The sequence below is a fragment of the Bos indicus genome, chromosome 28 (genome assembly GCF_029378745.1).
Source record: "Bos indicus isolate NIAB-ARS_2022 breed Sahiwal x Tharparkar chromosome 28, NIAB-ARS_B.indTharparkar_mat_pri_1.0, whole genome shotgun sequence".
Taxonomy (NCBI): Eukaryota; Metazoa; Chordata; class Mammalia; order Artiodactyla; family Bovidae; genus Bos; species Bos indicus.
The window spans coordinates 13,909,474-13,925,524 of NC_091787.1; the positions used below are offsets into that span (position 1 = coordinate 13,909,474).

Sequence of the window (16,051 nt, forward strand, 5' to 3'; positions counted from 1 at the left end):
GGAACAGTTTTCAAAGCCAGGAGAACTGCAAGGGGCCAGAGTGAGGAGGTCAGGGAAGTTCAGGAGCAGGGATGGGGTGGGGGGAAAGTTCAAGGTGACATGCTCCAATATGTGGGGAGAGTAGATTGGGATCCAGAGCAGCAATAGGGGGATCCCTTCCTAGGCTCCTGTAGTAAACCCTCAACTTTAAGGTGGTGAATAATTTCTTTAGTGGACAAGGGCTTCAAAGAAGAGCGAAGGTAACGTAAACTGGAAGAAAGGTTGGAGTGAGAAGCTGAAATGGGTATTACCGGTGCTGGGCTTCGTTAGTTCAGCCTCTTACCCACCGTAACTAAGTCCGCTTCCCAAGAAGCTCTTCCTGCCCTTCATGGTCACAGGCAGCACCACAGTTCCATACACCATTTACCCAGAACAAAACTCGCCGAAACCACACACCCGCCCCCTCTCCCCGCCCCCTGTCCCAAATCTCCGGATATGGTCAACACTGAGGCAGGCTGCCCCGTCCCTGACACAAAAGACCGGTCCTCAGGAGGCTCCGCGCACTTTGCTCAGAGCACCCCACGAATGTTACTACAGCTTTGGTTTCGGAGACAAGAAGAGGCCAGAGTACCCGTGAGAAGATGAGGGAACCAGAACACACGCTAGGTGAATCCAAAATTTTCACTAACCAACAAGGAGGGCTGCGGGGGAGGTGAGGGGCCCTCTGAAGAAACTGTTTTCCCCGCGGTCTCAGCCGTTCACCTGCTCCTAAGGTACCTGTGCGGGTCTCCCTGCCTGAGGTTGCTTGCTCTAAGGAAGTGAGCTTCTCTATACACTCTAGCTACCTACTGTCACCATGGGAACACCATGGGCGGGGCTGCGAAGCCGTCATTGTGACGCTCCCGGATCGGAGCCTTGGATTGGTCGGTAGGGTGCGGGGCGGGGCCGGCTGGGGATGAGCTGAGAGCCTGGAGGCGCCAGGTGGGTAGTGGCAGGGACGGGCCGTGGATTTAACAGGTAGAAACCTCATTTCTGGAGAAGGCAATGGCACCCCACTCCAGTACTCTTGCCTGGAGAATCCCATGGACAGAGGAGCCTGGTAGGCTGCAGTCCATGGGGTCGCTAAGAGTCGGACACGACTGAGCGACTTCACTTTCACTTTTCACTTTCATGCATTGGAGAAGGAAATGGCAACCCACTCCAGTGTTCTTGCCTGGAGAATCCCAGGGACGGGGCAGCCTGGTGGGCTGCTGTCTATGGGGTCACACAGAGTCGGACACAACTGAAGTGGCTTAGCAGCAGCAGCAGCAACCTCATTTCTTCGTGCTGGCCGCTCCTGATGCCCCACACCCCCGCAACTTTTTTCTGTAGGACACGTGAAACTCAGAAGCAGAGAGCCAAAAACAACCACGGATATTGTTAATCTTTCTCTCAGCCTTCCCCCAAAAGACTAAAAGCTGTTTGCCAGCGTCATTACGGTGCAATGGGTAAAGATAATCATACTTTTCAGAAACTACTGCACATTGGTTCTGAAGTAATTTCTGAAGATCACCATTCAGATTAGTGTCACCATCAAGGATCTGAAGGATACTGGAGTGGCAGTGATTCCCACCCACAAACCCATTCAACTCACTCTTTTGGCATATGTGAAAGACAGGTAGGTCTTGGAGAATGACAGTGAACCTGTGTTTAGGAATATAACAAGGAACACAATTGCAATATTGGTGACAGTGAAGTTTGGGGAAGAAGTACGTGGATCTGCTTCTCTGAATAGGCAAAACAAAAACCAAACCATTTGTGTCTTGTGTGAATGCTCACCCAAGTGTGATTGCAGCAGAGGAGAATTTTAATAATCAAGAGGATAGGATGATCCCTTCTGTGGTTACTATTCAGCCTTTTTCCTCAGCCACCCCGTCATCACCCAATGGGATCATGAGCAAAGTGGCCACAGTGCCAAGTTGATTCTGCTGGACAGCTTACATCATGGAAGAAAAATCACTTTGATCTTACTGGAATAGACACTTAGTCTGAGTATGGACTCTCCTTTCTAAGAGGGTTCTTGCTGTGCCACGGTGGTAGTTCAAAGATGGCCATGAATTTTTTGGATCTTCTGCCATACTGAAGTGGGGTCTATGTCCCCTAACATTAAATCTGGCAGGCTCTTCAGCTGGTTTGAGCAACAAAATATAGAGGAAGTGATGCTAGGCCAATTTGGAGCTCAGGATTTTAGAAGCTTCCACTTTATGTCTCTCAGAACACTCAGCCTTGGAGTTCTTAGCTGCAAGGTAAGAATTTCTGCTACCTTTCTAAAGATACCATATTGAGAGCCCATGAAACTGCATAGAGAGAGAACTTGCTGAGCCTAGTTTCCGGTCATAACAAAAGTACCAGGCACATGAATGAAGCCATCATGGGCCCCAGATCACCCCAGTCACTAGCTGAAAACTGAGTAACCCCAGTGCACACACTCATGGAGCAAGAAAAGTGTCCACATTTTCTTGGAATTCCCTGGTAATCCAGTGGTTAGAACTCAGCATTTTCACTGCCCAAAAGTGAAAGTCACTCAGTCATGTTCACCTCTTTGTGACCCCATGGACTATACAGTCCATGAAATTCTCCAGGCCAGAAAACTTGAGTGGGTAGCCTTTCCTTTCTCCAGGGGATCTTCCCAACCCAGGGATCAAACCCAGATCTCCCATATTGCAGGTGGATTCTTTACCAGCTGAGCCACAAGGGAAGCCCAAGAATTCTGGAGTGGGTTGCCTACCCCTTCTCCAGCAGATCTTCCTGACCCAGGAATTGAACCAGGGTCTTCTGCATTGCAGGCAGATTCTTTACCAACTGAGCTATCAGAGAAGCCCAAGTACTTGGTGTTATTACCAGGTTAGAGGAGGGGGGATCCTGAGAGGGAGGGAAGGCACTTCTGCAGGTGCAGAGGGTTCCTGGAAATCTGACAGTACAACTGTCTGCTCAGATGTCCCCGTGCTAAGCCTCAGGGAACTTCTGTCCCACCGCGGGAAGGGAAACTTGCTAAGGCTGAGAGTTCCTCATTTGCTCTAGGTCTAATTAAGCCCTGGGCCCAATTCTCAGCGTTTTCAGTGCTCTAGCAGCAGGGAAAAAGTGTCTGTTTAAACACAGCGTGGAAAGCCTCTGACTCTGACATTTCACTACCTGTTGGTGATGAGTCATACTTAGTTTCTCACTGTCTTTTCCTAGTCAGTGGTCTCAATAGCAGCCATCCAGTTCCAGACCTTATAATTAGTCCTGCCCTGTTACCTCTCAGAAGCCTGAGATACTGTGTCCCCAGTGCATTTTTTTTTTTTTTCCCATTCCAATTTACCAGTAGCAAAAGTGTTAACAATTTCACCTATTCTCAGCATGCCATGGCATCAACACATACCCACCATCAGTGATCGGGGCAGGAGGTTTTCACTAGGCAACCACTCAGCAATGAAACTCCATAATCCCATTTAGGGTCCCACCTACCTTGACCCACCCTGGAACCAACTGCCTTAGGTCACGATCCCTGGCCAGAAGACTGAACTGGCCAGCAGACTGATCTGGCCATGTGCATGCAGGAAGTTTATTGGCAAATGTTCTTGGGAACAATACCCATGAGACATGGCTTAAAGCAGGATGGGCAGAGGAGGAGTGACCCAGGACACCAGAGGCCTCATTCAAGCCCACAGAGAAGCTCTGGAGCCTGGCTGGCTGGTCAGGGATGTCCTGCCTTGAGGCAGGGGAGCTTTTTTGCCTGTGCATTGCCTTGCCTGTCACTGGAGGTGGACTGCCCCCAGGGAGGGGATGTGGCCTTGGGCCAAAGGCAGTTCCTGGAGCAGGACTCAGTTGGGAGTCAACAGCAGCCACTACTTGAATGGTAGCTAGCAGTGAGCAGCAACTTGAAGAGAGATCTTAGTTCCCTGACCAAGGATCAAACCCTGGTTGCAGGGCTTCCCAGGCGGTGCAGTGGTTAGGAATCTACCTGCCAATGCAGGGGACAGTTTTGACGGCTAGTCTGGGAAGATCCCACATGCCCCAGAGTAACTAAGTGCATGTACCACCACTACTGAGTGTGTATTCTAGAGCTCGGGAGCCAGAGCTACTGAGGCCTGCACGCTAGAGCCCGTGCTCCACAACAAGGGAAGCCGCCTCAATGAGAAACCCACGCACCACAACGAGAGAGTAGCCCCTGCTCACTGCAACAAGAGAAAGGCCACGCACAGCAATGAAGATCCAGCATAGCCAAAAATAAATAGTTAAAAAAAAAACAAAACCCTAGTTGTGGTGGTGAGAGTATCAAATTCTAACCACTAGACCGTGAGAGCCAGTTGCTAGAGTTTGGGTCCTGGTTCTTGTCTGCCTTGAAAAGAAAAAATTCTGACAAGGAGATGGAAGATAGAGAGGAAAGCGTGCTGCAGTGTGCAAGTTAAGTGTTTAGTAGAAAAGCAGAGTACACACAGACGCACTGATGAGTCAGCGTGAGAGTTGAGACGTTGGGAGGTTTAAATAAAAAGGGGCAATTTTCCAAATCTTTGCTTTCCTTCTGACCAGTTGTCTTGCTTTGACCCCATGGCTGATTTGCCTCAGGACCCTCTCCTATGTGAACGCACACCTTTCAGCCAAGATGGATTTTAGCCCAAGGGCTTGGGGGAGGAGGAGGTTGACATGACTCATTATGGTCTGTCGCCCTCTGCCTTTTGACACACCCCTGCAGGAGACTTTTCCGCACATGTGTAGTGTATCTCTTGCCCCAGTGACAGGGAATATGTAACCTCCTGATCTTTTAGTCAAACAGGGTTTAGCCCCTCTCTGTCAGACATGGGTTCAATCCCTGGGTCAGGAAGATCCCTAGAGTAGGAAATGGCAACCCACTCCAGGATTCTCACCTGGAAAATACCATGGACAGAGGAGACTGACAGGCTACAGTCCATGCGTTCCCAGAGTAGGACACGACTGAGTAACTGAGCACACACGCACGTCCCTCCCTGTTTACTTAAAGAATCCACAGGAAACAAAATCCAGCTATTTACCCTGTTCTAGCTAGTTTTATCTCTAAGTGTAGGCAGAAGCCTGGTCATAAATATCTACCTTGGAGCCCACTTGCCTCTTATCCCTGGAAATGTAACCAGGAGGCTAGTTGTAAATACCCAGCCTGGAGCCCATCTATCTCCTGCCTCAATCCTGCCCTGCAGTGCTCCATGGTCCAGCATACCACATGCCTGTGAATGTCCCTTCCAGCACATTCCACCCTGGACTGCACAATTGGAGGTGGACCCACCTCCACCTCCAATTCCCAATGCCAGGAGGGCCAGGCTGATTGCCAGCAATGGAGATGTGGACGACGGAAGGGGACAGACAGTCGGCCTGAGCATACGGTGAGTCTGAAGAGGCATCTGACAGCCTGGAGCAAACGCTGGGGGTTGGGGAGAAGCTGGAGAAGGGGTGGAATAGGCAGGGAGTGATCAAGCCGGCAGGGAGATGCTGAAGCTGGAGCTGAGGAGCTGGGCGTGATTGAGGAGGAAGGAGGAAGCCCCGGGAGGTTTCCAGCAGAGACCAGGCATGGTTAGAGCAACGCTTGAGAAAACTCCATCTGATGTGGAGGGGAGAGCGGCCAAGCAAGTCTGGGAAAGGATAAGGTGTGGGAGGAGGGTAAGTCCCCAGGGCAATGAGGGGACAGAGGGATCTGAGAGACAACTGGTGGCAGCCAGCCTGGAAACTGGATGGAGAGTGGGGGTGAGGCAGCAGTACAGTTTTGCACCCAGTTCAGCCAGAAAGACCAGAAGAGCAAGGGCAGGAGGTGGATCAGAGGTGGGTAGAAGCACAAATTTCCTGGGGCTGTGCAAGGTGCCCAAAGGACTGCTTTCACAACCTCCAGGAGCATCAGAATGAGGAAGCTGGAATGCACAAGGGAGAAAGGAATGTGAGAGGAGCAGCACCTGGGGAGGCCAAGGCAGGGCTGGTGGAGGGCACCCACAGGGCTTTGGACGAATGTGTCCTGAAGGCCCAGACCCAGGGGCAGGGTGGAGCCCGGGCTATGTCTACACAGCTCCTGGATGCTAAATGAGGGCTAGAGAGAGGGCTGTGTACCTGGATTGAGTCAGAAGCAGAGCAGAGAAGTGGTGCCCTTGAATCAAGGGGTCAGTTTTTGATATAAGATCTACTGCTGTCAGCTTGAGGCAGGAGACAGGCTTCAGGTTAGACATTTACAACTGGCCTCCTGTTTGCATTTCCTGAGATAGGAGATAGGTGGATTCCAGGTAAGGCATTTACAATCAACCTTCTATTTGCCCTCTGAAATGGAAGTAACAGTAGAAACAGGGTAAATAGCCAAGCTTTGTCTCTTGCAAACACCTTAAGATAAACAGTCATGGTAAGAATGAAGAACAAAACCCTGTTTGAGTAACGGATTAAAGGATCTCCCCTCCCTACCCTCTCAAGACAAGGGAGACACTACAAATTCGAAGAAAGGGTCCTTGAAGGTCAAGGGTCAGGGGACAATGTCAGGCCATAATGAGTCTTACTTTTCCCGGATGCCTTCACATCAAGATCCATCTTGGCTGAGGGGGTGCATGCACAGCTAAGGGGAGGTTCCTGAGATTAACTAGTCAGGGGGAGCAAAATGAAATGATTGGCCTGAAGGAAGACAAAGACCTGAAAAACTTCTCTCTTATAAAGAATTTAAACTTCCCAAAGGTGCAACTCTCTCTCTGAGTTTGCCCATGCATTGTTGCATGTATACTTTTCTTTTCTAATAAACTTACTTTTCTCTTTACTTTCTGCCTCCTTGCCTGAATTCTTTCTTGACAAGGCAGGCAAGAACTAGGGGTCTAGGCCCTTGTCACTGGTCCGGTGGTCTAGTAGTTGTAAAAGGCTTTTAGTTCCCAGGCTGGGAACTAAGATCTTGCTCCCTGCTACTGCTCATGCTGCTTGCCGCAAGCTGCCACCTACTGCTGTGTGTATCTGAAATCAAGCTGTGTGGCCCTGGCCATGGCCCAGGGCTCTCAGTGCCTCCACTGATCAGTGTATTAATGTTAATCACTTCAGTCATACACGACTCTTTGCAACCCCATGGACTGTAGCCTGCTGGGCTCCTCTGTTCCTGGAATTCTCCAGGCAAGAATAATGGAATGGGTTGCCATGCTCTCCACCAGGGGATCTTCCTTACCCACGGATCGAACCCCTGTGTCCTGCGGCTCGTGCATTGCAGGCGGTTTCTTTACTGTCTGAGCAAAGGTACAAAAATAGCTCCTACTGGGGACTTCCCTGGTAGTCCAGTGGCTAAGACTCTGCATTCTAAATGCAGGGAACCCAGGTTCAATCCCTAGTCAAAGAACCTGAATATTCACTGGAAGGACTGATGCTGAAGCTGAAGCTCCAATACTTTGGCCACCTGATAGGAAAAGCAGACTCATTGTAAAAGCCCCTCATGCTGGGAAAGATTGAGGGCAGGAGGAGAAGGCGACAACACAGGACGAGATGTTTGGATTGGCATCACCAACTGAATGGACATGAATGTGAGCAAACTCTGGGTGACAGTGAAAAGACAGGGAAGCCTGGTGTACTGCAGTTCACGGGGTTGTAAAGAATCGAACACAACTTGGCGACTGAACAAGGAACTAAATCCCACACGCTGCCAGGAACAGCCTTGACAAAGTGGCTCCCAGGAACGCTGGGGCTGGGGGCGGACAGAAAGGGAGTGGTGTGATGGGAACAGACATGCCTAGGACATTTTTCAGAAAGGGAAGAAGAATCCCAGTCACAGCTTGAGGGCCTGGCAGTATCTAATAGACTCTGTTACAGGAGCTGGGAGAGAGGCCATGCTGAAGAGGCTAGTGGAGGCTGGAGGGGAAGAGGGGGCAATGAGCTCTGCAAAGAGCTGTGTGTGGGACTTCCCTGGTGGCCCACTGGATAAGAATCTGCCTGCCAATGCAGGGAACATGGATTTTATCCTTGGTCCAAAAAGAGAAATTTGAAATCATGATCTTTCAGTGAGGAAGGATAAGGACCCCCAGGTACTGGATGTTTTAGAGAAGAATTCCAAAGACTGATCCCTGGGCATTTCAACTTTAAAAGGTCAGGATGGTGAGCAGCAACCAGCAAAGGAGTCCAAGAAGGACCAGCCAGTCGGGTAAGAGAACCATGGGACAGTGGTGCTGGAGGCCAAGGAAAAAACTATGAATACTTCAAAGAGAAAGAAATTATCCTTCATGAAATATCTGCTAGGTCAAGAAAGACCAGTGGGGTCATGCTTTCCTACTGATGGGAATGTTTCAGCAGAGGACAGAGGAAGTGCAGAAGTGGAGGAACATGTCCTTGAGCAAGGAAAGGCAATGAGGTCACTTGGAAGAGCAGAAGAGTTCACCCTGGAGGGCAGCCCAGAGGTTCCCTCCTGACTGCTTCTGTCAAGTTAGTCAAAATGAAACCAAGTTTTCTCGGAGAGTCAGGGCAAGGAAGATGTCTTGGGAGAGTGAATTGGCCAACAGCAGAAATGGCAACCCACTCCAGTATTCTTGCCTGAAAAGTTCCATGGCCAGGGGAGTCTGGAGGGCTTGGCAGGCTACGGTCCACGGGGTCCAGAAGAGTTGGACACGACTGAACAACTAACACACATGGAGTAGGAGCATGAACGGCAGTGCCAAGGTCAGTTCCAAGCTCAGTCATGTGTAAATCATCAGGGTGGTTGTGGAGGTCCCTCTCCCTGGGCTATTAATCCATGGACAGGCGTGGAATACTAGGGGGCAGAACGTAACGATCAAAGACCCAGAGAAGGAAGGAGGCCAAGGTGGATGCAGGCAGTGACATCAGTGAAGGACCAGGGTGTACTGATCTGAGCTCTAAACTCTGCTCTGGGACCCAGACCCTCAAGGCCCCCTCCCCATATCCCTCCATTTCCGTCTAGGCTCTTAGCCCCACCCTGTCCTCCCAGTGCCTGCTGCCCTGGGCACCAGACCTCATCTCACCTCCAATTCCATCTCCCTGGGTTATACTTGAGAGATGAAAAGGGTAGCCAGATGAAAGCTGGGGTTTGTTTACCATGGAGACCACGGTGGTCTGCTATGTGTGGGTGGGGCTTAGGGACTGAGGCCCCTGGGAGAGAGATGGGCTCTGGGGCTCCACTGACCACTACCCTCAAAGACCTCTCCCTGCCCCTGCGTTGCAAGTCCTATAAACCCAAAGAACTGGATTCTGCCAATAACTCAACTGGGCTTAGAAATATTCCTGCTCAGAGCCTCCAGATAAGAAACTAGCTGGCCCACACCTTGACTTGGCCCCTGGGACCCTGCCAGAGAACCCTGCCTGGCACACCTGGACTCCTGACCCCCATAACTGTGAGGCGAATACAGGCACGCAGGATCTTTAGTTGCAGCATGTGGGATGTAGTTCCATAAGCAGGAATCTAACCCAGGCTCCCTGCATTGGGAGTGTGGAGTCTTAGCCACTGGACCGCCAGGAAAGTCCTGAGATGGTTATTGACCTGTTCCCCATGAACTCTCATTTCTGTTGGTCTACCTCACCCTGAATTCCTGTTCATGCTAGAACAGGCTGAACGTGGACTGGGGAGGTGAAGGGCAGGGCCAAAGTTTCTTCTGGAGTCTTTCGGTCCTTGACTATTTTCAGCTGGAAACAATCCACATACCAGAGAGACGTTTTGGAGTGGTGAATTATGTTCTCCGACAGCCCCCAGATGATGTGTGACCTTTGTAACCTGCCTTGGGACACCGCTCCTCCTCCCACCATGAGAGAAAACCTTCCCAAAGAAAAGGATAGGGCAGTGAAAAGTGAGAAGTACAGGTAAGCTTTGGAAGGGGTGTTATTCGACTGCATGTGGTGTCCTTGGAGCTGCCATGAGCCATGCGGATGATACGCTGGCCTGCTGAGCTGCTGCCACCAAAGGCCACATCATCTAAGAGTCTATCCTGCATAAGAAGGGCAGGGAGGACAGGGACCTTTGGTAAGAACATGGAACACAATGGGGACATGCATACATAAGTGCTAAATAAAGACATGTGATATAGGATGATAATTTAGGCTGCATTGGGAGTGCGGAGTCTTAGCCACTAGACTGCCAGGGCTTTGAAGGCCTCAAAGACGCAGGTTCATAATGATCAACAACAACAGCCTGGACGGAATAGGTTCTCATGAACAGCACTGGAAATGCACACACATGTCAGCGATATGAAGCATGCAGTATATAAAACATTTCATAAAACAGAGAAAGAATCTGCCATCTATATAAGAAATGTATTACATCTATCTCCCTATGGACAGAAATGAAGACTACTGTAATAAAAATTATGTGGTTAGACAAATATAGTGGTTACATAAATATTTTTAAAAATGAAGAGATGTAGAATAGTGCTTAAATTAATTCTAAGTGGAGAAATGGTATACATATGCACAGTATGTGCACGCTCAGTCATTCAGTCGTGTTCGACTCTTTGCAACCCCATGGACTAGCCCGCCAGGCTCCTCTGTCCATGGTATTTCCTAGGCAAGTATACTGAAGTGGGTTGCTATTTCCTCCTCCAGGGGATTTTCCCAACCCAGGGATTGAACCCACATCCCTTATGTCTCCTGCATTGACAGGTGGATTCTTTACCACTGTGCCACCAGGGAGGCCCATGCATAGTCAATATACAGATTTATCTCTGTAGACTGGTAAAGATAGCCATTTGCATATCCAGTAGTTAGATAAATATGTCTAAGTTGACACTATATACATAGGAAAATATATTTTTCACATTTCTTGATAAACAAGGTGTATAGAGTGATTCAATAAACATATAATCAGATACTTAATGGTTAGTTAAGTTTAGTTGTTAAGGCACCTGAATGTTATGAAGACAAGCTTTTCCCACTAAAAACTTCAGCCAGGTCAAGCCAAGGACAGTCCTGTCAAGTCCTGTATCAAGAGTACCAGTGGGAGCATTGACCCATAGAGGAAGAACCAATGCTGAAGCAGTCCTTGACTGCCATCTAGTGGCTATTGGGGGTGGACTCCTCCCTGTCTCCCCAAATGAAAACCACCTTGGGATCCCACACCCTTTCTTGCCTGACTCAGAGGCCAGGCCACAGAAAAGGCCCTGGGTAAGTGAAATGAGGACCTGACCACTGGCTTCATGCCTGGTGGGGCTTTGGCCTGAGGGGGCAGTTTCTGGGCCTGGCCTGGAGGGACAGTAATGTCACAGAGAAACTAAGGCAGGGAGGCGTTGAGAGATACGTGGATATAGCAAAGATATGGAAATAAACATGCCAACAACTTAAGAGACCCAGAGGGATGAGAGAGAGAGACAGAAAGAAAGTCTCAGACAAATTCAGAAAGCAACACCAAGCAACATTAGGAGACGCGGACTCACAGAAGGCTGCCGGCAGGTGGGAGGGCCTGCCAAACAGGAAAAGCCCCGTTGTTCCCACAGACTTCCAGGTAGTCCTCCAGCCCCATCCAAATACACCTTTCAGAAGGTCCTGGCACTCTAATTCCTAGTCCTTTCTGAGACTCGTTGGTACAAATTAGCTTATTTCAGGGCTTTCCCTGGGACAGGCTGAGGTGCCACCTCTGCTGTGGCAGGTCCAGATTCACAGCTTCAGAAACCCGGCAGCCATTGTCTCTTTGCCCTTCTCTTTCTCCTGGTGAGTGTATTTCCCAGGTCTCCTTCATATACATAATGTATATTTTCTTATACATAAAAATCTCTGTAGGGACTTCCCTGATGGTCCAGTGGCTAAAACTCCATGCTCCCAGCACAGGGGGCCTGGGGACCAGGGAACTAAATCCCATATGCTACAACTGAAGGTTCCGCATGCCACAACCAAGACCCAGAACAGCCAAATAAATAAATAAATATTTTTAAAATGCCAGTAGGGACTTCCCTGGCAGTCCAGTGGTTAAGGATCTGTGCTTCCACTGCAGGGGGCACAGGTTCCATCCTCGGTCAGGAAACTAAGATTCCACAAGTTGTGTGGTTGGGCTGAAAAGTTAAAAAAAAAAATTCTGTAGCACTTTGCCTGGAGAAAACAAAACTGACTATGGGTTTCTTCCCAACTGACTCTGTTTTGCTGAGGCATAAACAGCTGTGAATTTGGAGGGTCCAGGGATCTCTCCTGGCTTGCTAAAGATCCCTGACTGGCTGATGGAAAACAGGATCTGTTTTAACCCACCGTGGAGACCTCATGGCTTCATCTGCCCCATGCAGTCTGCTTATTTTTGTGTTGTGTTCCAGGACCACCTCCTTGCTGGCACTTAGCAAGCTCCTGGAGAATGTGGGGTGAGTTAACAGCGGAGGGACTTGGGAAGGTAGGAAATGTCAACTCCAACTTCAGTTCTCCTGCATTCTCTTCTCACCTTCCCCAACTAGTCTCACCCTGAGGCCACTGTCTGTGGCCTAGAGGCCTAGATTATGACCTTCTGGATTCTAATTCTTTCTTTTTAACTTTTTTGGCCACGCCACACAGCACACAGGATTTTAGTTTCTCAGTCAGGGGTGGAACTTGCACCCCCCTGCAATGAAAGTGCAGAGTCTTAACCACAGGACTGCCAGGGAAGTCCCCTGGATTCTAATTCTGATCCTACCACTTACCATCTGGCTCTCCTTGCTTCCACTTCTCCAAATATAAGACAGAATACTAATAGGATCCACTTTATAACATTGTCGTGAGGATTCAGTTAATACTGCAAAGTGTGGCACTGAACAGAGTTAAAACTTGGGACTTTGGAGTCAGTCTGGCCTTGGAGAATTCATTTAATCCTTCCAAACTTCCATTTCTAATCTGTAAATTGGGCACACACTTTGCAATATTAACCCTGGAAGTCCAGTGGTTAAGACTCAGTGCTTTCACTGCCCTGGGCCCAGGTTCAATCCCTAGTCCAAGAAATAAGATCCCACAGCCATGCAGTAAAAAAAAAAAAAAAAAGCAATTGTTCTGTTATTCTAAATACATATGAACTTTCACACAAACATATTATGTTCATACTTTGTGTTCTTTTTCCTAGAACTTTCAGCACTGAGCTGGTTTCAGCTCCCACTTCCAAGATCTGCCCTTGCCTCTCTTCTGGGGCTGGTATGTTTGTGCTCTGAGGGCCTTACGTGGGGCATTGCTGCTGGGCACCACGTTTGCACTATTCCAGTTCTCAGAAGCAATGACTCTTGTTTCCCAAGGCAGGTATGCCAATTTAGAAATCAAACTGAGATCCTGTGCACCCCACTCTGCCCAAGCCTAGGAGCTTTGAAGGTCTTAGTCACCATGGATGAAAAAGTAGAATACAGCAAACTCCACCCAGTTCTAGTGGCAAAACTGATTCTCCAAGTGCTGCGTGCAATGAAAGCGCGGACCAGGGAGCAGGGATGGCTTCAGACCCTCACTATGGAAAATGCCACTGTTGATCATTAGAAGTTAATATATGAATATTTTACTAGTATATTAAGAACTTAAAGACTTTATCCATGAAACTACAAGACTTTCTACAGGAAGAAAAAGTGCTACACAACTTTTAAAATATGATTTCCTATTGTTTACTAATCTTCAACTTCAGTAGTCATTTTAATTTGGTAAACATTTCTGGGAGGAACTTGTCATCCTGTTATGTCGTCTGACTGGAGTAGAACAGAACAGTAGCTCTCTTTGTTTATTGGTAACACTGCCTAACATATAACTGCAGAACATTAGGGGACTTTTAGATAAGCTACTGTAGTGGAGACAACAAAGACTTTGTCAAGCTTTGATTGCTTTTGAATCCAGATTTCAGGTGGCCACAAATTCAATGCATTCTTTATCCTCCAGGCAAGGTTCTAGAAACTACTGACATTCACAGTCATATTCAATGCTAACAAACACAGAGTTAAAACCCCTTCCAAGCCTAGTGTCTTTGGTCTGTTGAGCTAATGTTTTCAGCTTTTCAACAGTAACATTCAATGCCAGTAAAAACATTCTTTTATTCTATTATTGCCAAATAAGTAAGTAATGCTCTTTATCAGACACTTAATCTTATTATAACTAACTTATACAAAGATGTGGATAAACAAGTTTGAAGGAGAGACATTTTTTGGAATGAGAGCAACTTGATCTAGATAAGAGACCCTTTTCATAAATTATGCTCTAATCTGCAATCTGGGTATGTATTTGACCTCATTGGCCCAGTTTAACAAGGGTGAAATGGGCCAAGGGAAATTTACGACTATGTCAACACAAATATTTTTAAACCTGTATTTCGAACACTGGCCAACTCTAACCTTCTAAGAAGGCAGTCTCTCTCCTCCATCACTATATAACTCAGCTGCTTTATGTGTCTTCACCACACTCATCAATGTCAATCAATACTTGAAATATTATACCAGCTTTTTTCTCTTTCCTACTCATCCTCATCATGTCAGCTGTTCAAGGCAGAAGCTTTGCATTACCCAGTTGGAACCCTCAGTTCCTGGAAAAAGTGCCAGAACAGTAGTAAAATTCAAGACAGACATTGAATCAGTGAATACATATCAAGTAATTATATTAGAATGAAAATACTTTGAAAGATGTAAGATCAAATTATAACCTTAAATTTAAAAAACATCGTAGGGACTTCCCTGGTTATCCAGTGTGGTTAAGACTACCTTTCCAATGCAAGGGACACTGGATCAATCCTTGGTTGGGGAACTAAGATCCCACATGCTGTGTGGCGAGGCCAAAAATAAATACATAAATAAGTACATACTTCAGTTTTTTTAAAAAAAAGCACAATACACATAGTACATGTATGTACATGCATGCTAAGTTGCTTCAGTCATGTCTGAAACTCTTTGTGACCCTATGGACTATAGCTCGGCAGACTACTCTGTCCACGGGATTCTCCAGGCAAGAATACTGGGGCGGTTGCCATGCCCTCCTCCAGGGGATTTTCCCAGTCCAGGGATCTAACCCACATCTCCTGCACTGGCAAGCAGATTCTTTACCACTAGTGACACCTGGGAAGCCCAGTACATATATAGTAATACCAACTTTCCCACAATTGGCATGTTAGTGAAAATACATATTTATGGACACAAAATATCTAAACAGATAGGCATCAGCCTAAAATTCACATATGCATGCACACCAAAGAGAAATACACACACTCACACACACATATATATATCTCCAATATACAATCTAAAAAACACTGAAATTGTACAATTTAAATGGGAGAATTGTTTGGTATGTGAAATCAAAGCTGTTTTTAAAATCACATTCAAAATAAAATCACATGCAGTTTAACGTGGAGAGTGGTGGTTAAAAGAACTGGTTCTGGAGCTGTCATTTCCAGTTGTGAGGTTGGATGCTTCTTTTTTATTTTTTTTAAATTTATTTTTAATTGGAAAATAATTGCTTTATAATATTGTGTTGGCTTCTGCCATAAACAACTTCAATCAGCCATACGTATACATACGTCCCCTCCCCTGTGAACTTCTCTCCCACCCCTGACCCCAGCCCACCCCTCTAGGTTGTCAGAGCGCTGAGGTCTCTGTGTTATACAGCAACTTCCCAGCATGCTTCTCTTAATCTCTCTTCACCTAGTTTCCTCATCCTGAAACAAGGTGAGAGCCTTCTCTGGAAAGGTTGCGATGATGACATGAATTAACATGAGGAAAGCAGCCTGCCAGGTAGCAAGCACTCACCAAGGCTGCCACTGTGGATACACCCAGAGTGAGGGGTGCTAGTTCCCTTACCCTTACGAAGGTCATCATCTGAGGGGGTGACACATATCAATAGATAATCCCCATTATGATGTGCTCAGTGGTGGCCTGTGTGACCAGGTGGATAAAGGAGTGACTTTTCAGGGAATTCTGAAATGAGACAGGGTTGGCTATGGGGCAGGTGACACAATGGAAAGGTTTATTTCAGAAGTGGTTGACTGGGCAGTGTGTCCAGGAGGTACTTCAATAATACGGTCGAGGGCTGAGGAGTACGGTTGAGAGACATGAGCAGCAGTTGGACGAGAGACCCCTGGAGGAGCTCTAACAGAAGCGGAATGAAGGGTCGATGAGAAATGACATCTCCCGGTATCTGTTTTGGGAACCCTTGCGCTTCTCTCCTCTCGCACAGGTTTTCATCCTCA

At 47.7% G+C, this 16,051-nt stretch overlaps 1 long non-coding RNA gene across 1 annotated transcript in view; it reads right to left on the reverse strand.

Annotated features, from left to right (window-relative positions):
• Positions 1-4,776, reverse strand: part of LOC139180443 (uncharacterized) — a 30,865-nt gene extending 26,089 nt beyond the window's left edge. Inside the window, exon 1 of the long non-coding RNA XR_011564715.1 lies at positions 669-4,776. This is a non-coding gene — a long non-coding RNA (uncharacterized lncRNA). The remainder of the gene's footprint in view (positions 1-668) is intronic.
• Positions 4,777-16,051: the final 11,275 nt, after the last annotated feature.